We start from the raw sequence: 18,453 nt of genomic DNA, 5'->3' as shown, positions 1-18,453 counted from the left end.
AGTTGATAAAGCTCTTCCAACTGATTTTCTTGATTCAAGTTAATGTTTTTTTTTTTCTGTGTAGTTCTTACGATTTATGAGTGGCAATTTTTATGATAATGAGATCGTATCCGTTTTTCATTCATCGAATCTATAGTTAATTTTAGCATTCATATATTAAGAACCATTTTACAATAATCTTAATTGTTGAATTCTTTCAGTTGAACTCTGAAAATTAGGTTTTAGGATACATTTTCATTATAAATACATTACTCATAAGAAATATTAAGTGTACAGTTCAGTAAATAAATACTTAAATTTTCAAAAAATGACAAACAAATAAATTTTTGTTTCCGTTATAATTCAACTGGGTTTTGTACATCCGGTTTTTTGGGATGTTTCGACTCATTTTTTAAATCACTCACTGATTCGTATGCATGAAATTTTTAATAAGTAAATTACCCCGCAACAATACATCCTACAATTTGATTTTCAGTGTCCAATTGAATGAGTTTAATATTTATAATTATTGTATAATGGTTCTTAATATACCCTTTAATGGATCGAAAAAAAAATCTTAATTTTGACTTGGTTTGGCTTAACTTCCTTTGAAATAATCAATTTGCCGACGATTTTACCTCCGATCTTTACTTTTCTAGACTTTTTTTTGTCTTAATACTGACTTAATCAACTTTTTTCGACTTTAACTATTTAGTTACTTTACATTTGACTTATTTTTGCCTTTTTCTGACTTAAATTTAACGATAGACCATGAATGTCAAACCATCTGGATGGAAAACCTTGCAACTATACGTACCATAAAATTTTACCACGGGTTTAGTTAATAAAAATATTCACGCCAATTAAAACTTGTAAAAACTAACTTGACAGTTAACTGTCGTACGAATAAAGTCAATAAGTGAGTTGGATGTTTCTGATAATGATAACATAGAATGATGTAAATATTTCAGGTTATTGCAACGTCAGGAAAGTTTATCTTTCATCAGTTCATCACCGTTGACTATTGTGTACATACATCCATCAACAACAATGTGAAACTCGAATTTAACAGATTGAGTTGTTTGGACGCCATTAGTTTTAATGAGGTCGGTTGGATGTCGCGAGAAAACCGGACGTGTTGCTGGTGGTTGCTTCCGGAATAGTACCTTTACTTGTTTGATGTTAATGCCCCATCCATTCTATCTCTCGTAATTTGTAATTGGCAAGTTCGAAACAACTTGATCTCGTTTGCACAACGCTGATGAGATGAACACTGTGCTCGTTTACCCTCCAACCAAAGTACTAAAATTTATTTGGTCCATTTCTTTTTATGTAATTTGTTATATTTATTTTATTTATTCAATTTTTAGTGATATTGAAAAGTAGGTCGAGTGTAATTGGAGCTAAGCCTCGGCTATCACAGGCTTGACTGATGGAAAAGAATTTCCTTCCTTCCTCTTTTGTTTTTACAGTATTCGTCCTGTTTCCTGAAAAGCCAAAGCTGAACTTTAAAGTTCCGGCTCGCCGCATACCATGTACCGATACACCAAGTTATCGAATTTCAATCACGTCCTCGTACTTTCCACGAGCTCACGCGAATATCGCCTTTCTTGAACAAAAAAATATATACATAAAATAAAAATGGTGGAAGCAAAGAATAAAAAAAAATGTTAACTCATCCCATGGGTAGGTGTGCACAAATTTTATAAATAAAATAAAAAAGTGCTAGAAAATCCGGGCGAGAAAAGAGGCTCTTTGTCGTAACCAAAAAATACAAATCAATAGTATGGGGAAGATATTTTTACATGGAACAGGAGAGATAGAAAAAAAAATTTACACTTATTAAAATAGTCTCGTATGCTTTGCCACTCGTAATCCTCATTTTCAGACTAGACCTTGCGGCCTTTAATCAAACAACTCTTGATTAATCAAAGCCATTTTAGTGACCCACTGAGATCTCATTTTTTTTACCTAAAAAATTTTTTCTGACATTTTTTGCATGCTCGTCAACTAATAGGTCACATGTCAAAGTCTGACAGTTTTTTTACTGATAAAATAGGTGTAATTTTTTTGTTAAACTCAAGTATATAACTGAGATCAAAGTTTAGATCTACTCTGATCAAACTACATCAAAAAGTAATCATGAACTAGATAAATTGGACTTGTAAGGTAGGTGTATAGAGTATAGTCGATAAAATATTAATTACTCATATTTTTTTAATTATAGAATTTTTAATTATAGAGATGGTTTGATAAGTCTATGTACGACTTGACATGTTATGATAAATCCATGTATAATTTTTCATGTCTTAATATGCCAAAATGTGTTTTGATAAGTCTACGTATCGACTAATGTAAGAATTTTCTACTTCTGGCCATTTATGACTTATATGACTTGATATGCCTCGATATTCCCATGTCAAATTTTTTTGGTTGGGAAACAAAATTTGAACGAATTCTGAAGAATGTTTTTTACAAAGTAGAAAAAGATAGAAAACTATGAACCAAATCAAAAGGAGTCAGGGTCAGAAATGGTCGATTTAGTGTGGAATGCCCCATATATGTCAGTCAGAAAATTTTCTCACGAGAAATTTGATACGTTAAAGGAGTCATACATACCCGATATCAATTTGTTCTCCAGAGTTTTACTCTGGCTACACAATAAAACTAAAAATTGGGTAAAGATCTAATCGTTCTCACCGAGCTTGGAGGTTAACTTCTACTTACTCGTTTTCTTGTGATACAGCAAAGCATATCGGCTCATTTGTAACGTCCACGTTTTCAAAAATATAAATATCTAATTTGTCCCCGGCTCGAAATTTGCTTGCCGGAGTCCAGGGTCATAAACGGGGATCACATTATCAACAACAAAATATAAACAAAACACTTCATTTTAAATAAATCAAAAAAAAGGAAACCTCTTTATTGGCCTGATCATATTAATAAACGATATAAACAATATAAGCAAATTAAACAATATGAACAATACATTAGAACACTCTTTTCACACATATTGGCGGTTCAAAATCATTAACGCGGTTCAAAATCAAGAAACAATATAAGCAATATACACTAATACGATAGAAACTTTCTATCCAAACATACACGACGGTATTCGCGGTTCAAACTCAAAAAAAAAAAAAAAATCACGTTCTCCAGTTCGCGGCGCTAGTGGGTCAATTTCCTACTCGGGATTCCCCCGGAGAAACGAGAGGATAGTCTCCAGCTCGATCCCACCTACACGACTATGATCACCTACCGTACCTCAGCTGAAGGCTTCGGCACGGGGAGAAGCACTTTCATCCGGTCGGTTCACGATACTTACCTGGGCCTTGGTCAGACTCCAGGTAGAGTATCATCCTCTCGAATTACTTGGTGAAGAGTATTCAACCGAGTAATTCTCCCGAGAAAGAATTGCTCACCTTATCGAGCCAAATTTTGGCGTTTATCATTTTTCCCCTAACTCTCTTGTAACGAACCGGAAGGGTCGTTTTAGACACCTGTCCGGTGTCCTCAAACTAGCATTCAAAAATAATTATTTATTATTTTAATCGTAATTTCCTTCATTTTCTATCCATTCGTCTCGCCAAATTCTAAGTTTTTATTTTCGAAACTCAATTCTTTATTATTTTAATCGTAATTTCCTTCATTTTCTATCCATTCGTTTCGTCAAATTCACAATTCTTTATTATTTTAATCACAATTTCTTTCATTATATATCCATTCGTTGATTTTCCATACTAAATCTTGTTCGGAACTTAGAATAATTTGCCCAGTCTTTTAATTTCTTTTACAATTAATTCGCTCGGCTTCGTAATAATTTCTCACACGCTTAATTTCTTAATTTAATCATACCTTCGGTAACAATAATATAAAATTATTAACTAAATAAATACAATAATTAAATAATAATCGCCGCACTAATAACTATAATTATTTCTATTAATTTTCAAGTAATTAATAAAAAATAAACTAAAATACTCAAATACAAAAAGTAAAATCTGGGTCATACATTTCAAATTCAAACCATAACATAATTTGGATCTTTGTCGGTTTAAGTTAACTGTTTTTTACGATAATTTATTTATGTTTTAAAGATTTAAATGATATTACTCTTTTATTTTTTTCATGCTCCATAAAGCCTAGTGTTTGAGGTTTTGTATCATTTTTAACTTGTCTAGGTCGTTTTAAAAGTGTTTATAATGATTCATTAGCATTAACCACGTTAAATTTATTAAGATATTTTTTAATTTGGATTTTTCATGTCTTTAAAGATAATATTAACAAGTCTATTTATTAATTCCCATTGGAATAGAAAAGCCAGCTGCGGTAGTTAGTTTTACCTATAAATATTAAAAGGGACATCTCATTATTTTATATTTTGAGCTTATATAAGCCATATTTACGAGAGTCCTCGTTCTTGCCCTCCCTTTTGGCCTATGGAAGCTAACTACAAAAGTTTTACCCCATTGCGTGGTCCGAACTAACTTTCTCGAAGGGAGAGACCAAGATTTCTCCCTCGTCGGCTCTTTGGTATCCTCGTTCCTTCATACTGGTGCGCCTTTCCACCGCATTATTGCCAATTTGTGTGGTGGGTTTTTCAAAATATACCATCTAATTTCATTCTGCTGGATTAAGGTATTCTTCCTTTTTCTTAATATTTTTTCATTCTCTTTTTCAATATAGAAATCCAGTTGAGCTTTTGCTCTTATAAACTTTATGCTTGTTAACTTGTGAAAATGAAAATACGCTATGAATCTTACTCCGACAGAAATATAAAACTCCAATAATTCTCAATATTAAGTGGTATATTTACAATTTGATGCTCAGATGATTTCATCTCTAATGATTGAAATAATTTTATGTCAATATTGTCGTCACCAGTGTTAATATTTGTTCTCTGATAATCAATACATTGATTAGTATAAGGAACTCAAATCTTATTTTAGTAAAGTTAGAGCTTAAGTGAGTTAATATATTCATCGATACAGTCTCAATTTTATTCCGAATCAATAATCGCTTAAAACAGTCAAGAAAAATAAACATTTGATGAATATTACTGTATATACATAAATAATAACTATTAACTATTCATATCCTGTAACTGGGATATTTATGATACTTGATTTTATTAATATGATATTATTAGCTTGTTCTATATATAACTATATGGGGTATTCCATGCCAAATCGACCACTTTTGAACCTGACTCCTTTAGATTTAGCTGAAACTTTACTATTCTTTTCTACCCTTTGAAAGACATTTTTGAGAATTTTTTCAAATTTTTTTATCCAACCCAAAAAAGTTATGAATTTTTCAAAAAAATGGCTTTTTTTATTTTCAAATAGCCATAACTGTTTTAGAAATTGACTTTTGAGTACCTTTTTTTTAAAAAAATTTTTATTTTGAATGAACTTTTCGAAAAAATACACGAAAAAAATTTAACATGATCAATTATATAAAATAATCGGTTTTTTTAAGTAAAATCGTAATTTTTTCGAAGTCCGCCATTTTTTTTTTCTCAAAAAAAACTTCAATTAATTTGACAACTATCCTCGCTAATCCCGAGCAGGGCCGATTTTTTTTTATATGTTTTTTATTTATTTAAAAAAAAGTGTCAAATTTTTTTTCCGTAAACTTTATTTTTATCATAAAACAAATAGAATTTAACGATTTTATGATATAATATTCTCAATTTATAGACTTAATTTACGAATATAATGACTAAGTTTAATGATTAATACAGTTAATATCCAATGATTTCACAAAAACAATACAAAAAATTATTTATTAATTTTCTCTCTGGCGATTTAATATTTTACAAATTCTGTGTTCATTAGAGTTTGAAAATTTTTTAACATAAAAACAACCATTTTTGTCCGGAATTATACAATGTAGTTGTTGAGTTCCTACAATTGGTTTCGTTTTCAAAAATCTGTCATTTAAATGAGTTAATGCTGTATTATAATCTTCTTCTGGAGAAAACTTAACTATGATATTTGGTAAGTTATTCGGATTAGAAGCCCATTCAAAAAATTCTATCGGTGTTGTTATTTGTTTATCAACTGCAAGTTGGAGACTTGCTCTTGCTGCGTGTCGTTTGATGATGCCACCAATTCCATCACATGGACCTTTGCCATAGGCAGTCGCAGAAAAATGCCATTCAGCAGGAATATCAAAATCATCTTCATGTTAATATAAATTTACAAAATTTTTAAAGTTTTTGAACTGTTGAGGAGCCCCATCAGAAAAATAATAAATCTTGTTACAGCGTTCAGGAAGACTTTTTACATAATCGCTTATTAATTTGATGAAAACATGAACAGAAACGGCATCGTGATTATTACAGTCTGAAATAATAACTAAACTTTTGTGTTCAAGTTCATCATTTACTTTGTAATAAATAACCACCGGAAAAACTGTTGCCTGGTTATTATTCCAGTGAAAACCAGATGCTGCATTTTGTATTACGAACTCATAATTCTCTGCAAAATCACAAATAATGACAAATTCATTTGGTTTCAGTGTTTCTTTCAATGTTTTCAAAAATTTGGCTTGTTCTTTAGCAATAAATGAGTGAGGTAAAAGAACTTTTAGTTCACTACAAAAGTTTCCAACAAATTCTTCTGTAGGCTTGATAAAAGTTTCCAAACTACTTCTCGGTTTTGATATCCAATACTTATACGTAATATTCTCGATCTCCTGATTCTCAAAACATGTTAGTAGAATGTATGACCAAGATTTTACTTTTTGTATTTGAGTATTTTAGTTTTATTTTTATTAATTGCTTAAAAATTAATAGAAACAATTATTGTTATTAGTGCGGCGATTATTATTTAATTATTGTATTTATTTAGTTAATAATATTATATTATTGTTACCGAAGGTATGATTAAATTAAGAAATTAAGCGTGTGAGAAATTATTATGAAGCCGAGCGAATTAAGAGAGCAAAAGAAATTAATTGTAAAAGAAATTAAAAGATTGGGAAAATTATTCTAAGTTCCGAACAAGATTTAGTATGGGAAAGCGACGAATGGATATATAATGAAACACATGACGATTATTATTTTGTGAGAAATAATTTAGATAAGCGAAAATTTTATAAGTCCCAAGCAAGATTTAGTATGGGAAAGCGACAAATGGATAGAGAATGAAAGAAATTACGATTAAAATAATAAAGAATTGTGAATTTGACGAAACGAATGAATGGATAATGAAAGAAATGGCGATTAAAATAGAAAGTAATTTTGTGAAAAATTATTTGTAGAATAAAAACTTAGATTTATTTTGACGATCGTTGAGCTTGCGCGAGCCTCGATAGATGGCGAAGATGTTTCGTTTGTAGTGATGATTCAAAAATATGTTAAGTTCCGTTTTGAAAATAATTTTGACAAGCAATTCTTTCTCGGGAGAATTACTCAGATGAATACTCTTCACCAAGTAATTCGAGAGGATGATACTCTACCTGGAGTCTAACCAAGGCCCAGGTAAGTATCGTGGACCGACCGGATGAAAGTGCAACTCCCCGTGCCGAAGCCTTCAGCTGAGGTACGGTAGGTAATCATAAGCCGTGTAAGTGGGAGCGAGGAGGATACTCTCCACTTGCTCTCAGTGTAGAGTTTAGAACCCTCAGGGATGACGGCTAGTCGCCCTGAGGGGGGGGGGGGGTATTATTGGGAAACTAGTTAGTATTTTGTAGACCGCGTTTTTTAGTTTGAACCGTGAATTATACTCAGTGGGAATTTTTCCGTAATTGAAAAAATAATCAGACAGCCCAGACTGGGAATCGAACCCAGATCTCTCGGTTACGCGCCAAGGGCTCTACCAGTTAAGCTATCCGAGACAAGTACTGACTACTTTATTCAGTCACGTATATAAGACCCACCGAGCAAACAACGCCACCGTCCATCTTACGGTAAAGAGCCATATCAAAGCAAATTTTAAGGGAGTTGGGAAAGAACGGATAGGGGAAAGGGGGGGGACCTACTCAGTTTTTAAATAAATAAAAAAAATATAAAAAAAAAATCGGCCCTGCTTTTGATTAGCGGGGATAGTTGTCAAATTAATTGAAGTTTTTTTTGAGAAAAAAAAAAAATGGCGGACTTCGAAAAAATTACGATTTTACTTAAAAAAAACCGATTATTTTATATAATTGATCATGTTAAATTTTCTTCGTGTATTTTTTCAAAAAGTTCATTCAAAAACAAAAATTTTTTTAAAAAAAGGTACCCAAAAGTCAATTTCTAAAACAGTTATGGCTATTTGAAAATAAAAAAGCCATTTTTTTGAAAAATTCATAACTTTTTTTGGGTTGGATAAAAAAATTTGAAAAAATTCTCAATAATGTCTTTCATAGGGTAGAAAAGAATAGTAAAGTTTCAGCTAAATCTAAAGGGGTCGAGTTCAAAAGTGGTCGATTTGGCATGGAATACCCCATATATAAAAATGATTTAACGCTATTTTCACCGACTTTAAGATGTCTGATTAATCCGGAAGTGTGTACACATATTGAGGACCGATGGCGGCAATTGATGTAGTTTTTTGAGTTCTATAAAAAATTTAGAACAAAAAAATTGATCTGATGAAACATTTCGGAGTTATTACAAAAAAACACTTTTTTAGATTTTTTTCGACAACGATATCTTACGAACGCATCAACCGATCGATCGGTTCAGCCAATTTGGAGATATTTTGAAAAAATGAAAAAAAAAAATGCCATTCGGCCTCACCCGAAATGCAAGGTAGATTTCATGTGATATGAGATTTTCTTTATTTATGTTATTTAATTTGTTCAATAACAAATGTTTATGTAATTTTTAAATTTTCAATCCGCTATAACTTTTAAACGAGTTAACCGATTATCACGTAGTTGACAACAGTCGATGCAGTTTTTTGAATTCTATGATGAATTTCAAACCGTGAATAGATCAGATAAAAAATTTCGGAACTCGTTTGAAAATAGTACATTACAGTATTAGGGCAGAAAGTTTGAGATTTCTGCACTGCGCGCCATGGCCGAGGCGTAGCCGAGGGTATCACGGCGCGCAGTTCAGAGCTCTCAAACTTCTGCCCGTGTAGTGTATACTATTTTTCTTTATAGCCGGTCAAAAGTACGTAAAATATTTAATGTACTGCATCGAAAAAAAATTGATGCCTGTCCCCGACATTTGCGGCACGAGCGAAGCGAGTGCTGCTGGTCAGGGGGGGGGGGTTAGAATCAAATAAAAAAAATTAATGGAAAATCAAATAAAAAATAATTAACAAACATTTTTTTTTTTTTAATTTTTAGATTAAATAAAACTGCAATTTCTTGAATTCAACAAACATAATATAGATTATTCTCGGTTAAAAATAAAAAAAACGAACATATTATCTGAAAATTAACAATAATTAATAAAAATCAAATTAAATTGTTGTTACTGCGTACATTTTTCTAAATAATTCGTTAATTAAATAAAGTTGATCCATTTTACACACGTCACTGTCAAACTGAATCTCAGTACGGTACAACCTGGTTATAAGTTACATCGGATGATCTACTCACTCTTACGGCAGTTATATCTCTATCTATATATGAAATATTCCATGTAAGTAGAAGAAAGAAAGAAATATAACCAAGTTGTATTGTACCATCAATCGTAAATGATCAGCGTAAACAAAAAATAGTTAGTAACAAATGACTAATGTCAGTCGCGGTAACGAAAGCATTTTATGCTCCCGCTGTTATAGAGGGCGAATGCGTAGCTCTACCAATGCACGAATCTTTAACTTTTTGCCTTGAAATAGGTGCAAAAGATGCGTACTTTCGACCGAGGTATAAAGAAAAAACGCTTTTTTCGATTTTTTCGTCAACGATATCTCACAAACGAATCAAGCGATTTTGACCGGTCCGGCGGCGATTGACGTAGTTTTTTTATATTAAGAGCTGATTTGTTTTTGGTATCGGTCGGTAAAGCTGTTCAATAGTCATTCTAAAAAAACCACACGGAGAAAAAAATTTTGCTATAGGAACTCTATAGTAGTTAGTTAGTTGTAAAAAGTTCCAGTAGGTTAACGTATTCTTATAGTAACAATACCGTTCGGCTCCTGCAACTCTACATCGTTGAGCTCTGAGAGCTAAACGTTATTTACCTCTCACAACTCTACAGGATCGTTCTAAGACTATAACAAATTTTTAGAAGTCTTCTTAATAATTTTTTTTTACGATTTAGCATTGATAATTTAATAAATACATGCGGCAGAATGAATTTATTTTGCCAACAATAATATACAAACATATATAAATTTTTTAACCAATGGTATTTTTGGAACCTACTCGACTAATTATAACATTTAATAGCAAAATCAGGTGAAAATTTCACCTTGAGGACTAATGCAATAGTTAGATTTCCAAAAAAATCTACCTAAAAAATCCTAAGTATACAAATAAAAGGGAGTTTTATTGCCCTCAGTTGAATAGCGTCACAGACCAGGCTTGGGAAAGTTTTAGAATAAGATAAACTTAGAAAAAAATAAGTAAAATAAAACTCCAAAAATAAAATAAAGATTAGATAATAAATAATTTCAGAAATAAAATAGTTAATGAAATAACTAACTTAAAATAATTTAAATAATTCTTTAAAGAAAAATAATAATTAAAACAGTAGAAAATATTTAAATAAATATTAAAGATTAAGAACTAATTATTGATAATGAATACTATTGTCAATAAATAAATCAATTAACAAATAAATTAATTAATTAATAAAAAAATTAGTAATAGTTATAAATAAAATAAAAGACTTAGTTAAATAAGGAAATTATGTATCTGTGTGCATGTAAATGTGCTTGCATGTACACCAATACATAGATACACATATAGCCTCTAAGTAAGAGAGAGAGACACATCATGCTTCTAGGCCCAAAGAAGGGAGTTCAAGCGAACATCTTCGGAAAACCCAGAAGAGAGGGTAGAATCTAAGGGAAATAGACAGCTAATTGGATACTGTTCTCCCCCAAATAGTAATTTGGACATGCCCGAAAATTCGAGGCCCAGAAGATCTTCTTATGAACTCACGCTCTCGTTATCCTGACTTCCTACTGTGTAGATAAGGTCTAGCTCGTACATAGGTAGTTTAAATTTTTGAGTCCTCCATCTGAGCCTCTCGTTAGAACGCACTCTCGTGCGGGAGACTCGCCAGAGACTCCCGTCGAGGAATCGTTAGTAAAAGATCTCCAAGTTTGCAGATCATGTAAATCTTAGTTAGTGGCCGGTGTTTCTCCCACGTAAACTAAGATGTGCAATTTAAACAGTAAAAGTAAAAGTTAACAAATTAAATGTTAAATAAAATAAAATAATGATTTACTGTGTGAGTTTGTGTCGACGACCAGGTATGATTAAAATTCAATTCGTAAACTTAAACTTGTAAATTAATTTTTGTCAATATACGTTATTAAAATTAAAATCTAAAATTTACAATTATATAAAAAAAAAGTCTATAAAAGACAACTGCACAGTTTTTCTACATCCTTCTGGGTTCCTGATCTAGTGGTTGAATGTAATATCAAATGCCATTTCTATCTCTTCGAGGTGCTTTGCAACGATCACGACAGCTACGTCATCCGCATATGCTACAAGTTTGACTCCCGTAGGCAATGCTATTCTCAGGAGGCCATCATACATGATGTTCCATAGCAGAGGACCTAAAACTGATCCCTGTGGCACTCCTCCAGTGATTTCGTACTCTTCCGTACCGTTCTTCGTGTCATATTTCAGAACCCTATTCGTGAAGTAGCTCGCTACCATTCTGCGAAGGTATCCTGGTGTGTTTTTTTCTTCTAGAGCCCTCATAACGCAGTCCCAGTTAGCGGAGTTGAAGGCATTCTTGATGTCCAAAGCAGCCACCAAGCAGTATTTCTTCTTTCCACCCTTTCATCTCCTTCCAGCGATTGCATCCTTGGCTGTATCAACAACCAATTTGATCGCATCCAGAGTTGACCGTCCTTTTCGGAAACCAAACTGGTTCTCTGCCAGGAGTGGATCGACTACAGCCTCTATTCTCTGATGAATTATGCACTCGAATATCTTGCCGGCCGTGTCTAACATGCAGAGTGGTCGGTAGGATGAAGGTTCTTCCGGCGGCGTTTTCCCCTTCGGAAGTAGCACTAGCCGTTGCTGTTTCCACTTCTGGGGAAAAGTCCCTTCCTTCAGACATGTATCGTAAACGTCCAGGAATAATGTCGGTACTGCCCTAAGGATTGATTTCAGGGCAATATGAGGGATTCCGTCCAATCCCGACGCCTTATTATTCCCTACTCGATTGCCTGCCTCTATCAACTCGTCCAACGTAATAGTTGGATGTCTTCAGGGTTGAGCTGCTCCAACTTGTAGGTGAATACCGGCTGTTGGGGAAACAGCGCAGTAACATGGATCTTTCTCTACTTCTGCGACCAGTTCCTTCCAGCAGCGTCTTTTGCTTTCTTTAATGGCTCTGTTTAATTCTCGACGGGCCTTTTTATACTCTGCCAACAGCTCTACGGAGTTAGGTCGTCTGTAGCCACGCTGAGACTTTCTTCTTTTTTTAAGACACTCTGAACGTAGAATGCTAATGTGATCGTTCCACCAGTGCACCGAAGGTCTTGAATTCATGCCACGTTTCCGAGACATACTGGTGTCGCAAGCCTGGGTGACTCTTCTCATTAGGTCCTTGGTCTTCTCTTCAGCAGTTTCTACGATGATCGGATCGCCCTCTAGGGCTACTACTAAAGCAGTGAGGTCGAGAGATTTAACTTTCCACCCAACCGCGCTGGCGTTCCTGTTGACTCTTGTTAGATTCTGGCCAATTGATATTTCCCATAGTATCGCACTATGGTCACTTGCTGTGTAGATGTTCAATACTTTCCAAGAAAAACCTCTTCGAGCTAAGCAACTGCTGACAAATGTAAGGTCGACAATTGAGTTTGCCTTTCCCTTAGTATACGTTGGCGTGTCACCGGTGTTAAGAAGGATCACGTCCAGTGTGGCCATTGCCTCGAGAAGTGCTTTTCCACGTGTATAAGTGAACTTGCTGCCCCAGTCTGCTGTCCAGGAATTGAAGTCACCAGCTATTGCCACGGGAAAGTGTTTTCTTACGTCCTCAGTTAGCCGATCAAGGAAGTCTTCAAACTGTTCATTAGAGAGACTAGGTGGTGCATAGCAACTGTAGAAGTGGAGGCCATCTACCCATGCAGCTACGAAGCTGGCTTCTTTATTGTTGACTGTTCTCTAAAAAGGACATTTACCGAAGGACCAGATGACGGCTTTGTTAGTGCTGTCGGATTCCCAGGGTTGGTTACTCAGGTGTCTATAAGTCTCACTTATAAGTGCTACGTCTGCCTCTAATTCGCGCACAGTTTGCATGAGCAGATCATGCGCAGCCTCACAATGATTGAGGTTGAGCTGCAATATCTTCATGTTCTTGGCTTCGTTATCTTCTGGAGCGCTTCTTGGAAGACGGGGCATCTGTTCGTGCCTGCATGGTGAGCCGCCTTTTCTACGCCGTGCTGTTCAACGCACAGTGCACATTTAGCTGGATTTTTACAATCAGCAATTTTGTGTCCTTCTTTTCTGCACCTTATGCAGTGCTTAGACTGGTCGACTTCGTTTTTGCACTGAGATCCGAAGTGCCCAAAGTGCCAGCATTTGAAGCATTGTATGGGTCTCTTCGTGGCTCTCATTCGGCAATTGACCCAGCCGAGCTTATTTTGCAGTTTCCCTCCAGTAACTTTTGTGCTGCAGCTGCTGGTAATGACACTGTGGCTGTCTGCGTACCTCTAAAGGCTTTACGGATTTTGATTACCTCTAGTGGGATTTCACAACTTTCTCCAGCTTCCCTCTTTAGAGCGGTCTGAATATGCTCTTTCGTCGTGTCGTCATCGAAATCTCGGATCTCGATGGTCTCCTGTGGTCCTTTGCAGATCACTTTGGCCTCCTCCTTAAGGATGTCTGCGATCGTCTTTTGGAGGGCTTGGCCTTTGTCAGTTCTCTTCCTCGAAATCGTAATCAACAAGTCGCCACTTCTGGTCTTGTTGATCTTATCTACCGTTGAACGAACCTGCTCATCTGGGACGTCCTGCTTTATGCGACGCAGAATCTTGGCATACTTTGTTTTCTCGGCCGGGCGGATGATCAGTGCGTCGGGTCTGATCCATTTGCGTGGTTTTTTCCGCTTAGGCTCTGGCCTGGGCTCCTTCGGCGGCTGCTTTGAGAGTTGCTCTCTAGCTAGCTTTCTCTTCTCCTTCTTAGACTGTACTTTTTCCCAATCAGTCGCCTTCTTAGGTTCGTCACTCTGCCCTGCCAGTCGTTGGGGAGGGCTTTTTTCAAGTCCTTCTTCTTTGTGACTTTGTCGGTTGGCTTTGGCGAATTTCGGTCCTTTCTCTTTCCAGACCTTGTGTCAGTTTCACCCTTGTCCTCAGCAGCAGATTCGCCATCACCGTCGGCTCCAGTGTCCATTGCTTCTTCCGTCTAAACTTCATTTTGAATGCGTCGTCGTAATGACTGCCATTCCTCGTCCAGTTTCTTGAATCTTCCAAGAGCATTGACTACACCGGTTGTCTTGGTCTTTATCTCCTTGTGGATTGACCTTAGTTTGGACAAACTCTTGCAGCTCAATGGTCAGCTTTTCAAGGCGCTCCAGCGCTTGCGTTCTCTTCATTTCAGCGCTTGCTTCAATCGCTGCTTGTTGGGCATGAAGCCCGTTTCCACTCTTGTTTGTTTCCTGTAAATTACTCATACTTTTTGATTTACCAGCGCATCGTACGGAGTGGAGCGGGTTGTCATAACTAGGAACGGGTGTACCCTCGGAGATAGTACTCCTACCCCAGTTCCCTGAGACCTAGCCGACACTTAGCCAGTCCCGGAATTCACGGACGGACTAGACTCGCTCGGGGCGGTGGCGATTTCGATCTCTAACACTCACGGCGTACTTCCTGATCAAGGCCTGAAGTGGCTTGCTCCTGATCCGCTACTGCAACTTACACCTCGGCAGAGCAAGCTCACATCAGCCGTAGCCCGCATCGTCGGAAATAATCGACACGGGTTCCGGACACTCCCAGTGAGTTACAGCAGGGAACGATCGTCTTGCTAAGACAATTAGTGTGACTAACCTATTAAAGGGGATGGGGGAGTTTTGTCCACGGGAGCGTATTTAATTTGGCTCCTACCCTCTGTACCTCATCAACTAAGAGACCTAGTGTCATCCAAGGACAGCGAGCGTTCTCCCATCCGCTACGGGGAGACGCGCCTGGTAGCAGTTTCTCCTCTGCCGCAGGTGTTTTTTTTTTTTTTTTTTTTTTGTAAAGAGGTACGAAAAAAGATCTTCAAAAGACACCGGTATCGTTAACTCTGCCGCCCATCTTCCGGCAAATATCGATAGTCGGTAGTGTGGAGATTTTTACCCACTAAAAAAAACATTCCTCTTCCCCTCTCCCCTAGATGGTACGGGGAGGACTGGATTGGAACCGCGTTAGCATTACTTCAATCCAGTCGTGCTGCGTCTCACGACGCCTATTCCTGGCTACTGGTCCCTTTCTGCGATTTTGTCTTTCAGGAGGTGCTGTGCATAAACTGCAACAGCTGACCAGTTTTCCTCTTGTTTGATCATATAGGTCACCAGGCTTGAGGGGGAGAGCCTGGTGCCTATGATCTCTTCGGTGCTTCTTCTGTAGTCCTTCCATCGAGCACACTCGAAGAATGTGTGTTCGGCGTCGTCGATTTTATCCGGGCAGTATTTGCACGTTGGTGTGCTGTGCAAACCCATCTTGAAAAGATAGGCATTGAACTGCCCATGTCCCGTCAATAGCTGGGTCAGGAAGAAGTCCGTATCCCCGTGCTTCCGAGAGAGCCAGACGTTGATGTTTGGGATCAGGCGCGCCGTCCATCTGCCCGTCTCTCCCGATGTCCATCGGTCCTGCCACTCTTGCTGCGTTTCCGCCTTTATCCTCGTTCTTGCGTCCTTCATGTTATCATCACTGTCTTTAGCGTCATAGAGTTTTGCTCTTTCGAACTCTAATAGGTCGATGGGCGCGGCTCCTGCAATGACCAATACAGCCGCTTCGGAAACTGTGCGGTAGGCGCAGGCAACCCTGAGAGCGCCTCGTCGCTGTACTGCTGCGATCTTTCGCCGGTAGGTCTTCTGCTGTAATATGTCTGCCCATATCTCCGCTCCATAAAGCAGTACCGAGTGGACTGCTTCTAGAAGAACTCTTCTCTTTTTTGTTCTTGGTCCCATGGTGTTGGTCATAATTCGTGCTAGGCTAGACACAGTCTTGCTGGCTTTCTTGCATGCACTGTCGAGGTGTTCACGGAAAGATAGTTTCTCGTCTATCATTACCCCTAGATACCGCAGGGCCCTTGTTGACGTCAGCGTTGTTCCTCCCATGTCCATAGCGAATGGTTTTGGAAACCATTTTTGACGGGTCAAAACGACCATCTCGGTTTTCTGTTTGGCTCTGCCGCAGGTGTGTGTGTGTGTGTGTGTGTGTGTGTGTGTGTGTGTGTGTGTGTGTGTGTGTGTGTGTGTGTGTGTGTGTGTGTGTGTGTGTGTGTGTAAACCTCTCATAACTTTTGTACGGCTAGACCGATTTGATCGCGGTTGGTGCCAATCGAAAGGGTTTGACTAAACTTAGATTTTGAATACAAGTTGGACCGGTTCGGGTCGATAGATTTTGAGAAATCTTAAAAAAAAAAACTGTGAAAAAAATTTTTTCAAATCTGGTTTTTATTTGAATAACTTTCAAACGGCTTGAATTCCAAAAACTAATTAGCTTTCAACACCGAAAAACCACGTCGATTGCCACCAAGCCGGTCAAAATCGGTTGATTCGTTCGTGAGTTATCGTTGACGACAGAAATCGAAAAAAAAAAAAAAAAAAAAAAAAGTTTTTTTTTTTCAAATTACACCGAAACTTCCGGTCTTATCAATTTGTGTTTTAAAATGTATCATAGAATTTGAAAAACTGCGTTGAATTGAATGCCGCCAACCGCGTGAAAATCGGTTCATTCATTCAAAAGTTATTGCGGTTTGAAAATTCAAAAAGTAGTGTTATGTTAAACTTCTATCAGAATTTTGAGTTCGGGGAGCTTAAAACTACACGAAAATTATATTTTTGAGCTCTTCGAGCTCAAAAACGTAATAAGTGCAATTTTGAGCGCTTAATTACGAAAGTAGTGGGAAGTTACAGGTATGGCCTTCAGGGTCAACCATTTTCCTAATTTTTTCCACTGTTTTTTTCACTTTTTTTGCAATCTCGAAATCTACTGGTCCGAATTGGTTCCAACTTACAGGAAATCTAAGTATGACACCAACTGCGATTAATTCGGTCAAGCCTTTCAGAAATTATAAGAGATTTACACACACACACACACACACACACACACACACACACACACACATATACACACACACACACACACACACACACACACACACACACACACACACACACATACAGACGTTCGAACATCATCGTAAAAATAGTCACACGGAAAAAAATAAATAGTGAATGCAACATGATGCAGTTTTGGTAAATGAACATGATGAAATCATATTGCAGCCACATGATTTGTCATGTTTCGGCTACATAAGAATCATGTTGCGGTAGCATGAGAAAATCATGTGGCAGCAACATGATTTTCATGTAGCCGAAACATGACAAATCATGTGGCTGGAACATGAGAAAATCATGTTGCTACAACAGGATGTCCTGTTGCCGCACCATGAAAATCCTGTTGATACAATAGGATTTTATCCTGTTGCTCCCATAGGACAGCATTTTGTTGCAACACCTATATTTTTTTCGTGTTGTCGTACAAACTTCCATTTTTAATAATTTGAAGATGAACAAAGAAAACCTTTAATAGCATATATTTTTTTTATAGAAATGCGTTTCTTCACAATATGTGATACGAAGCAAGAACCAAAGTACTCATGTATAAATGTATCACAATATTCATAGTTTGGTAGAGGTCTTTGATAATAATCAGAGCACATGACAGTACACAGCGAGAGCATTTAGGAAATAATGCATTTATTTATGCCTTCCTTCCATAAGTGCTGCTTGACGTTAATAAATTCTAGGAATCATTGTATGTCTTAGATGATTATACATCGGTTTTCATAGAATTATTTTCTTGGGAGTTATCATAAACATTCTATTATAATCAGTTTAATCCTGTAGACATATATGCCTGTAGACATGTACATAAATCCTGATAATAATTGCATTTAAAAATGATTTGGAACCTTTTTAATCTTACTTCGTAAAAATTACGACTCTCAGTTAAGGCACAACAAATTTAATTAATAAAATAGTTTAAACTCGTTTTTTCTCTTCTATTTTTTATCATTTGGATAACGAGCTCTAGTTTTTTAATATTAATTATCCTCATGCATAGTATGAAGATGTATGAAATTATTTCACATACTGCGCTTAATGTTCATGCTAATTTTTTCTTA

The 18,453-nt window shown here is 36.4% G+C and overlaps 1 protein-coding gene across 3 annotated transcripts in view; it reads left to right on the top strand.

Annotated features, from left to right (window-relative positions):
- LOC123259806 (semaphorin-2A) overlaps positions 1-18,453 on the top strand; it is a 735,036-nt gene that overhangs the window by 149,038 nt on the left and 567,545 nt on the right. The gene's annotated exons all lie outside the window — the stretch shown is intronic.

Source organism: Cotesia glomerata, linkage group LG2 (genome assembly GCF_020080835.1).
Source record: "Cotesia glomerata isolate CgM1 linkage group LG2, MPM_Cglom_v2.3, whole genome shotgun sequence".
Taxonomy (NCBI): domain Eukaryota; kingdom Metazoa; phylum Arthropoda; class Insecta; order Hymenoptera; family Braconidae; genus Cotesia; species Cotesia glomerata.
The sequence above is the reverse complement of the archived record's forward strand: the minus strand, read 5'-3'. Positions and strand labels throughout refer to the sequence as shown.